Source organism: Leptodactylus fuscus, chromosome 4 (assembly GCF_031893055.1).
Source record: "Leptodactylus fuscus isolate aLepFus1 chromosome 4, aLepFus1.hap2, whole genome shotgun sequence".
Classification (NCBI taxonomy): Eukaryota; Metazoa; Chordata; class Amphibia; order Anura; family Leptodactylidae; genus Leptodactylus; species Leptodactylus fuscus.
The window spans coordinates 43,010,804-43,022,100 of record NC_134268.1 but is presented as its reverse complement, the minus strand read 5'-3'; positions in this window follow the sequence as shown (position 1 = coordinate 43,022,100).

The window sequence follows — 11,297 nt, the reverse complement described above, 5'->3', positions numbered from 1 at the left end:
ACATGGTGTATGACCCCCTTTCCCCCTTTTCCTGGCCCATTACACAGTATATGACCCCCTTTCCCCCTTTTACTGGCCCGTTACACAGTATATGACCCCCTTTCCCCCTTTTCCTGGCCCATTACACAGTATATGTCCCCCTTTCCCCTTTTTCCTGGCCTATTACACAGCATATGACCCCCTTTCCCCCTTTTCCGGGCCCATTACACAGTATATGACCCCCTTCCCCCCTTTTCCTTGCCCATTACACATTATAAGACCACCTTTGTTGGCCCATTACACAGTATATGACTACCTTTGTTGGCCCATTACACAGTATATGACCACCTTTGTTGGCCCATTACACAGTATATGACCCCCTTTCCCCGTCCCATTACATGGTATATGACCACCTTTGTTGGCCCATCACAAGGTACAGGACCCCCTTTTCCTGGCAGGGTAAAGGAGTTATGTACTTTGTGGGGAGTCAGTAAAGGAGCATTTTAAGATGTGGGGACAGTAAAGGGGGTATTATACCATGAAGGGGTTGGGGGCATCAGTCAAAAATGTATATATATATATATATCTGTATATCCTACTCTCTCCATATCTAGACACTGACTTGTCTATCTGTCCTGTCCATCCCTTCTGACCTCCATTATCTCATCTTCTAGTTTTTGGGATCTAGAAATTAAGAAAGATTTGATTTTCTGTTTTTAGGCAAAAAAATCAAGTAGCCGAAAATTTAAGAAAAGTCTTCAGATTTAGAACGAAAGGCAGAAAAGAAGGTAGCAGAATGCAGAAACGTAAGTCCTTCTATATACAGTGTGATTGGAATATTATACCTATTACCTTAGGGGGCGCAGCCTAAAGTGTGATGTCATGTAAATAAGATACATAAGGGAGTGCGATACCAGAGTCTAGTATCTGTATCCAGTTGTTTATAGGTTGCTCTGGACAATCCCTTTAATTGAGTAACAAATCATATAGATCACAAAGACTCCCCATACATAATACTCAGAAATCACCTATAGAAATCACTGGTCCTCCACACTGTCCTGTAAAATAAGAGAGTGACTAGCTGATCCTCCTCTAGTATTTTTTTACCCCTCCCCCTCTGTATTCTGGGCAGCATTCAATATTAACCAGTACATTGCTGGATGAATTCTATGAGGGATCGGCAGCATCAGACATAGGTTACCTTGTATAGATATCTGCGAGTGGATGAAGGGATTGCAGAGAATTATTACAGCTTTTAACATGTGTTGTTCTGATTTAGGTGGCTGAAAATAATACAGAAGAAGAAGAAGAAGCCTAGAAGAAAGCCAAGAGATTAAAGGGGTTGGAGAAGATGTTACTTGTTTGTCATTCATTCTGTTACTTCTAGAGGATAAAAGTCTGACCATGGACATGTGATGAGTAGTCAGCCAGCCAACTGATCTGCCCATCACATGTCGGTCCTATGATGAGTAGGCAGCCAGCCAACTGTTCTGCTCATCTTAGGAACATCTTGGTCATGTGATGAGTAGGCAGCCAACCAACTGTTCTGCTCATCACATGACCACATGACCAACTTTTATCCTCTAGAAGTAACAGAATGAATGACAACAAGCAGACATCTAGAAAACCAACCCCTTTAAGACCAACTTTTATTTTTATAGTTTTAATGTTTATTTTTATATATATTATTTAGTTTTTAGATTCCATATATATATAGTTATACATAGTTATATATTTATACATAGTTATATTTTTATACATAGTTATATTTTTATACATAGTTATATATTTATACATAGTTATATTTTTATACAAAAAATAAAAAATAAATTTAAAAAAAAGTATGTTCAATTGATTTTTATTCTGTAACCAAAAGAAGTACTCCATGCAAGCAAATACACGCTTTTATGTCCCTTCCTTGTGGAGTTGTCACGCATCAGAAAAGGAGGGGGTATTAGGCACCTTTTTTAGCATCATTTTTTTTCTAGATAGATAGAGTGACAGAACAGTCGCTAGAACCAGTGCACTTCAGCGTCACCTGGGCCGGGGTCTTGCTGGGACTGTCCTACAGGGGAGCAGGTGAATCCCCTGGTGGGCTCCTGAACAAAGGGACTAGTGGGCCACTAACTCCCACGGCCTGCAAGAGTGGTTCATGACACAGTATACTCAGGGCTGGCATTGAGGGGGAGGGGCAAACTGGGTAATTGCCTAGGGCCCCAGCACTTGCAGGGGCCTATATTAACCCCTTAATGACCGGCCCATAGTAAAATTACGTCAGCACTGACAGGTCCTTCCTGACTGCCCTATAGTAAAATTACGTCAGGCAGTCAGAGAAGGATTCCCTGTCAGTGCCGACGTAATTAGAGCAGATCTTAGCTGTATCTGACAGCTAAGACCCCCTCCATAACCCCCCATTGGAGGGGGCTCCAATAGGCTTTTTTAATCCCTTGGGTTCCATGATCAAACATGAACTCAAGCGGTTCCACGATGTTGCCAGCATTATTGGCACCCCCCACGGCGAGATCGGGGGTGCCGATATGTAAAACATGCAGCCTGGGGCCTGGTCAGTGACCCCAGGCTGCCTGAGCCCCCCGTTACCTGGTTGATCCTGCCAGATACTAAGGAAGTCAAGTGATACGTCTTGATCGCTTGACTTCCTGTTACAGACTGAGAGACGTGCAGCCTGTGTCTCTCCAGCCTGTAACACTGATTCAACAATGAAATCATTGCTGAATCAAGTGTCCTTTAAAGGGACACATAAAAAAAGTCAAAAAAATGAAAAATAAATAAAGTGTTTGAATAATTTAATTAATAAAGTTATAAAGTCCCAAAAATTCCCTTTTTTCTATAGAAAATGAATTATATATAAAAAAAAAATCTAAAAATTAATGAAAACAATGCATATGTGGTATCGTCGGGTCCGTAACAATCTATACAATAACACTGAACCAATATTTATTGTACATGGTGAACGTCCGGAAAAAAAACGCATTAAGTAGTGAGTTATCGCCATCTCACCTTGCAAAATATGTTATAAAAAGTGATCAAAAAGTCATATGTACCCCACAACAGTACCAATAAAAATCAGTTTGTCCTGCAAAAAATAAGCCCTCAACCAACACTGTCAACCGAAAAATAAAAACGTTACGCCTCTCAGAAGATGCATATGCAAAAAACATTGATTTATGTCCCCAAATGTGTTTTTATTCTACAGAATTAGTATCCCATGAGAAAATAATATAAATGAGGTATCGCCGTAATTGTACCGACCCGCAGAATAAAGGTCACATGTTACTTATACTGTACGCTGTATAGCAAACAACTTAAAAGGTAAAATGCAATGCCAGAATTGATTATTTTTTAAAATCCAGTTAAAAAGAGTTAATAAAATGTATTCAATAAGATGTAGGCAGCCAAAAATGGTGTCATTACAAAATGCATCTCATCCCGCAAACAACAAGCCCTTATATGGCCATGTCACCAGAAAAATATAGAAAATATAGCATCTAGTAACGTGAAGACAAAAAAAAACCAAATCACCAAATCATTAGAACACAACTGGCTGCGGCAGGAAGAGAATATATAAACTGCGAGCGGATATCAGGAGACACCCCAGATTTACAGTTTATTTGTGAAAAGACACCAAAAGTGACCCCCAGAGTGACTCCCCCAATCATAGGAGCAACTGGGGCATGGTAGGGAATTTGGTGTCTGCAATGTCCTCAGCACCGCTTATATATTCCCTCTTCACCATCCGCTGTGCAGTCACGTCTGGGATACTAATACTCACTACACCCCCTGATAAATTATTTGAGGGGTGCAGCTTTCAAAATGGGGTCACTCATTTGCAGAATCCACTTTTCTGGTACCTTACAGGCTCTACAAACATGACATGGCGTCCAGATACCAAACATCTGACTCTGTACTTCAAAAACCGCATCATGCTCCCTTCTGCGCCCTGCTGTGTGCCCAAGCAGCAGTTTACACCCACATATATAATTTTTTGACCCCCAGGATGGCCCACTTAATAGTTTTAGGAGTGCAGGTCTCTGACAACACAAAGTGGGTGCAACATACTAGGCACCGAAATGTCAGATTTCTTTAAAAATTTCAATATTCTTTTTGTACATTAATTTTTGGGAAGCATTTTAGTCTCATGATAATACCCCTTGATTCATTCCTTGACGGGTGTAGTTTCTACAATGGGGTCACTTTTGAGGGGTTTCCATTGTATTGGTACTTTAGGGGCTCTGCAAATGCGACATGGGACCTGAAAACTTTACCAGCAATATCTGCCCTCCAAAAGCCAAATAGCGCTCTTTCCGTTCTGAGCCCCACCATGTACCCATACAGCAGATTATGGCCACATATGGGGTATTGCCATGTTCAGGAGAAATTGTGTAACAAACTGTGGGGGGCTTTTAATTCTTTAACTACTTGCAAAAATTAAAAATATGGCGCTAAATGGATGTTTTATTGGAAAAAAAGTAATTATTCATTTTCACATCTCAATGGTAAAAAAAAGATCTGTGAAACACCTGTAGGGTCCAAGTGCTCACTAAGGCCCTTGTGGGGTCTAGTTTCCAAGGTGGGGTTATGGGGTCTCCTCTCTATTGTGGTGGTGGTGTTTTTTTTTTTTTTTTTTTTTTTTTGCTCCCTTGGTGTGATTTGAGCACCAGGACTCCAGCACTACAAGGCTGCAGTGCCAACCACTGAGCCACCATGTGGCCCCGAAGGTCCTTTAACTTTAATACTGCTTAGCTAAAAAAAAAAAAAAAGTCCCATGGCTGCCACACCCTCCCAAACTGCCACCTGAGGCGGCTGCCTCACATCGCCTCATTAGAGGTGCGGCCCTGTTTATAGTGCATATTTTATTGGTGCACATATGTACCAAATGATCACATTAGATATCAGATATAGGTTAATGACTAATATACAGCTGAGGACTAGATAGTTTCTAACAGTATAGCCAAGTTTATTAATACACATCTATTTCCAATATCAAAGGAGGGACACTTGGGAGATGTATGTGAACTACACTGTTAAGAATATTCCCACATGGCCTCACCACTATTATATTAAGGTTGCAGAGTATTCGTGTGTGTGTTTTTTTTAGAAAAGTCTCCTAAATAACAGATCAACTGGTAGAGATTTTATATATACTAGCCTCTGCCCGCGATTTCGTCTGCGTGTGGTTGGTGTCGATGATCCGCTTATGTTCAGTAAATTGCTTCTGTCAATGGTTTGCCTACTCCGGCGTTTAAGCTATCCTGCTGCTGAAATAGTTCCTCACGCCGTGCCTGTGATTGTTCTGGCATCTCAGCAACTCACTGGGACCCCATATAATGAGCGTGTTGTTGGCGTCGCTAAGGTCCAATTCACGTTTCCGTTTGGTGAGTCCTATTGCCCCCCCCCCCCCAACAGAAACCTATCTGCACAAAAAAAAAAAAAAAAGCAGTTACCTAAGGAAACCCATGGACCCCATAGACTATAATAGGATCCGTATGGTTTCCACATGTTTGTACGAGTGCTTGCAGGATACATCTCTTCGCTTATTTCATATGGATAGGCGAATGGAATGGCCCGAACGCAGATGTGAACGGAAACATACAAGAACCAAATACACCAAAAATAGGTAAAAGTGCCTAATAAATGTTGGCCAGTGTTCCTGTTTGGCGGCACACATATAGGGACCATATACTCGCCCAAACACATGGGTCCTAAAAAAAAACCAAGATGTTCCAGTGTTTTCCACAACTAGACACCACGTCTGATATTTCTTACATATAATAGTGGAGATAATAGAAGACACCGGAGAGGTGACAGAGAATCACTTTAATATTAATACAGACAGTATCAACTCTTTATTATATCACAAAGCTTACACATCCCAATGAAGCGGATCCATTCGCCAGTTACATAGAAGTAACTGGAGTTTACATGTTATCCGCGTTATCACGGATTATCTGGAATGTTATTTCTCTATCGCGGGGTTGTTTCATGAATACAGAGCAGCAGGCATGGCACATACAGATCTCGGGCCCCTGCTGTGTGGCCCCATGCACAGCTGCATTGTCAGACAGAGCTGACTTTCATCCCTACAAACAGCAGGAGACGCAAATCTCACACAACAGATATTAAATATTAATTTCTTCTCTTAGATCCGTCAGAACTGAACAATTCATCCGTTCTCCAATGTCTAGAGATTGTCGTATAGGTCAGACTGCTAGAAGCAGCTTCTATCCACCGGTGGTGGACACATGAGGTAGACGCTCTGAGAGGACATCAAAAGAACACTAGGGGGCGCCGTAACAGGATATTTTTTATTTTGTAAATAAATGATTTCAACTGAAAAACTAAAAAAAAAATTAAATGTATATTCAGTTGTTTGAAGATGACAAATCCAATAAGAAAAAAATAAATAAAAAAAATTGGGTTTTACATAAGAGTTTTTGGATGATGTTTTTGAAGCGGCTAGGAGTATTTTAACGCTGTTTTGATGAGGTTTTTGACAATGACCTCTATTGAAATAAGGGAATGCAGTCTGGGAGAGACAGTTCTGAGGAGCAGGAGACTGGAACAAGTCACAATACTCAAGCTGCAGTGCTAACCACTGAGCACGGTGGCTCAGTGGTTAGCACTGCAGCCTTGCAGTGCTGGAGTCCTAGGTTCAAATTCTGCCAAGGACAACATCTGCAAGGAGTCTGTATGTTCTCCCCGTGTTTGTGTGGGTTTCCTCTGGGTACTTTGGTTTCCTCCCACACACCAAAGACATACTGATAGGGAATGTAGATTGTGAGCCCTATATGGGACAGTGGCTGACAATATCTGTAAAGCGCTACGGAATATGATGGTGCTATATAAGTAAGCATAATAAATAAAATAATAATAATGATGATAAGCAAAGGCAATTCCTAGAATGAGCACAGCACCCTCCAGTGGTGAGGAGTGGAAGTGCAATAATTCAGAGTGAGAAACAGTGGCCACTGGTGGTAGAATAGCAAACTACACCATGTTCTGACAACATACGCACTAGTTGAGAGTTTGACCACAGTTCACAGCAGCTCCATTTATTATTTATGGGACCGTGCACAGCTTTCTCACAATTCTGTACTTGCTTGACGTTAACAAAAAACCACAACTGCACAGTGTGACTTCAGCTTAAGACTAAGGCCCCACATTGTGGAAATACAGCTATTTTGTTGCAGTTTTTTTTTTTTAGCTAAAGCCAAGAATGGCTACATAAGTAATGGGAAATATATAGAAAGTTCTTATACTTCTCCCTTCTGCACAATCCACTCCTGAATTTGGCTCAGAAAATCGCAGCAAAATCTGCAATAAAAAAAAAAAGCTGCGTTTCTGCATTGTGGGGCCTTAGCCTTAAAGGGATTCTCCCATTAAAACTTTTTTTTTTTTTCTAGTTGACACGTCAGAATAGCCTTAAGAAAGGCTATTCTTCTCCTACCTTTAGAAATCATCTTCTGCCCGCCGTTCCGTTGAAATCACGGTTTTGATCGTTATGCAAATGAGTTCTCTTACAGCACTGGAGGTGTCCCCAATGCTGCAAGAGAACTCTCTCCAGCGATGCCTCCATCTTCTTCAGCAACAGCCTCTTCACGCGTCTTCTTACGCGCGCATGTGCAGCACGCTCTGTACACCATAGAACTAAGCGAACTAAATGTAAGCGGCCTCCAAAAAATGGCCACCGGCCTGTGCACTCGGCTGTGCTTACGGTCCGATGGCAGAGCCAACTGCCCAGGCATCGAAGTGTGACCCCAGCCGGAAGAAGACAAGTGAAGAGGCGGTTGCTGAAGAAGATCGAGACGTCGCTGGAGAGAGTTCTCTCACAGCATTGGGGACACCCTCAGTGCTGTTTGAGCGCTGAGGCCCGCCCCCAGTGCTGCGAGAGAACTCATTTGCATATCGATCAAAACCAGGATTTTAACAGAACGGCGGGCAGAAGACGACTTCTAAAGGCTATTGCGACGTGTTAACTAGAAAAAAAAAAAAGTTTTAATGGTAGGATCCCTTTAAAACAAAATTTCTCGAAATAAGTTCATCAGAGCAAAAGAATAAAAACAAAAAGTCTTTGCAAAACACTATAGCAAGTGCAGATGAAGTGCGTGTCATTGAGAGGTGCTTGTATAGGGATATCATTTTTAATATTTACATGTATTCTGTAGCTTCTTTTCATTTTTGGTGAATTTCTCAACCAGGTGAAGATTCTGGATGTGATGTGATGTGAGCCTTGACCAATACCAAACACAGGTTTTTAGAGGTGCTATAGTTGCAAAATGTACAAAGCCTTTATTTCCAGTTAAAATATATATTTCTTCAGTCCCACATCAATTATAGACACGATTGTTAACATATAAATCTATATGAAAAAAGCTGTCTCTATGGTTACAGACTACAAATAAACAGTGTGTAGTCAGAGCCACAGGTTTGTGTACAGTTTGTCAACAAGGAGACACCAATTGTATACACAAGCAGGAAGATCATTTAAAGGGGTTAAATGGATTGTAACATTGATGACGTATCCTTAGGCTAGACCAGGGGTAGGGAACGTACGACTCTACAGCTGTTGCAAAACTACAATTCCCAGCATGCATACTGGCTCTGCTGTTCTTGGAAGTGAATGGAGCATGCTGGGAGTTGTAGTTTCACAGCAGCTGGAGAGCCGAAGGTTTCCTACCCCTGGGCTAGACCATCAATATTAGATCTCTGGGAGTCACACACCTGTGACCCCTGCGGATCGCTGGTACTGCTGCTCACTCTTTATACAACCTGTAGCAGCAAATAGGGGCAACTGCATCGTTTCATTGAAATTTGCAGAAATACCCGGGACACCTGCAGATCCTAAGGATAGCCCCTTTAGGCTGAGGCCCCATGTTGCAGAAACACAGCTTTGTTTGTTGCAGATTTTGCTGTGGTTTTTTTTGAACCAAAGCCAGGAGTGGATTCAGCAAAAGGTAGAAGTATAAGAACTTCCTATATATTTCCCATTCCTTTTGTAGCCATTCTTGACTTTAGTTCAAAAACACGCAACAAATTCTGCAAAAAAAAAAGTTGCCTCATTTTCTTCAATATAAGCACACTTTAGTAATAGCAAAAACTTCTTGTGGCCCTGTACCAACTAAAGGAAAAATGGCACTGAAACAACATTAATTATCATCATTAGATGATTAATATAAGAATATCATTTGTACAAGTAAAGACAAACAAAACACACGTGGCTAATAATACATCTTACTCAATGATTTATGGGCAGGGAATGTCATGAATGGAAATGCGGCCAGATCAGACCTTCAAAGACTCTAATGAGGTGTCAACACCTAACACCAAGCCAACGCTGCCAATCAATATGACAAGAACAGGGCCAGGCACTTGATTGAATTACTTTGATTATATTTTTTGCATTATATTCCTACAACGTTCTTGGTACCAATTTTTTAGGTACGTATAAATTTTGTATCACTTTTTTTTTGCCATTTTTGCGGGGAAGTAAGGTGAGCAAAGTATGTTTTATGTTTTGTTTTTTTCTTTCTTTTTACAGCATTCACTGTAATGGATAAATCTATTTTTTGATAGTGCGGACACACACAGACACGAATACATCTTTATTATGTGACTTTTACATTAAAGGGTATTTTTTTTAAAACTTTTTGTCCTTTCCCAAAAGGGAACTTTACCTTATGATCTTTGATCCCCAATAAAATGTACTGAAATACATCATTTTACCATACATAGGCTTCCTTTCTACCATGTCTTTCCCTCGGCTGAGATCACAGGGGAGCGATCTTGCCCCTAAACCATCTGGATGAATCACTATTGATCCAAATCTGGTGGCAACTCCCGGGTCTCAGCTTTATAACAGCCAGCTCCTGTGCCTGTGGCTTTACAGCGCCGTACTGTTACTAAGCCAAGCGTTAAAAATATGCTCAGTATGTTGTAAAAGTACAGCCATGACCAGGAAGGGGTTAAACAAAAGCAAGAAAATTGATATTAACATTGAAAAATTGCCCATAATAAAATTGAGGTTTTATTTTTAGTGGTTAAAAAAAACAAAACACTTCCCTGGTCCTGTCTAGGCACATAGGAAATAAGTCAACATGGTGGCCCGTAACTGGTAGAGTGGGTAGATTTGGTGTTCTAAGATTCTACCACCCCTTCTCCCCCTAGAAAGCACTGCATGAATAACCACAGCAGCAATGTATCAGTTTTTCCCACAGCGCTTTTCACACAAAGTCTTCCTGCGTCCATTACACCTATAGAAATGCCAGCTGTTTCCCTATAGGGATAACGGACATGCTGTGATTTACAAAACTGCAAAGACTTTCTAAGGGCCCCTTCACACGGAGTATACGCTCGCTGATTCTGAACGTGTAACACATTCCGAATCAGCGGCATTAAAACAGATCCCATTGCTTTCTATAGGAGCTGGTGTAAGCGCGTATCACATTGAAAGCAATAGGGGAAAAAGCAGCCCATTTCTTTCTATGGGGAGCGCACGTATGCCGGCTGCCATAGAAAGCAATGGGATCTGTTTATAACGCCGATGATTTGGAACGGGTTACACATTCAGAATCAGCGAGCGTAATACTCCGCGTGAAGGGGCCCTAAAACTAAGTTACGATCAATACAGTAACCCTAAAAGGCACTAGGGGAAAAAAAAAAAAAAAAAAAGGATAGAGTTACTAAGCTTTGGCAAAACAGAAGTTTGGTAATGTTAGTCTTTAGGCAGTGTTCACACCTAATAGGCAGCATTTGATAGTTTCCATTAAAACCAGAAACAGACACCAAATAAGCAGCCACGTACATCTGTCACACTTTAGGAATAACGCATAGTTTTAAAAGGGGGGGGTTGGGGAAAAAGTGAATAAATGTCAGTGTGAACTTGACCCAAGTCTGTATTCATGGTAGTTATGGGAATAGTTCCCTGGGCAGAAAGCGAGGAGGATATTGAGGCAGACGTTACCTCAAATTCCTTTCCACTTTCCCAGCAGGAAGTTAAGACAGAGCTTCACCTTTGTAGAAATGCAGCTATTTTTGTTGCAAATTTTGTTGTGGTTTTTTGAGCCAAAGCCAGGAGTGGATTGAGCAGAAGGTAGAAGTATAGGAAATTCCAATATATTTCCCATTACTTTTGTAGCCATTCTTGGCTTTGGCTTAAAAAAACCACAGCAAAATCTGCAACAAAAACAGCTGAGTTTCCGCAACCTGGGACCTTAGTCTAAGGGTTAGTTCACACAGTTTTTTGTTAGCGGATTTTGATGCGGAATCCGCTGCCAAAACTGGCTCCCTTTGAATTCAATGGG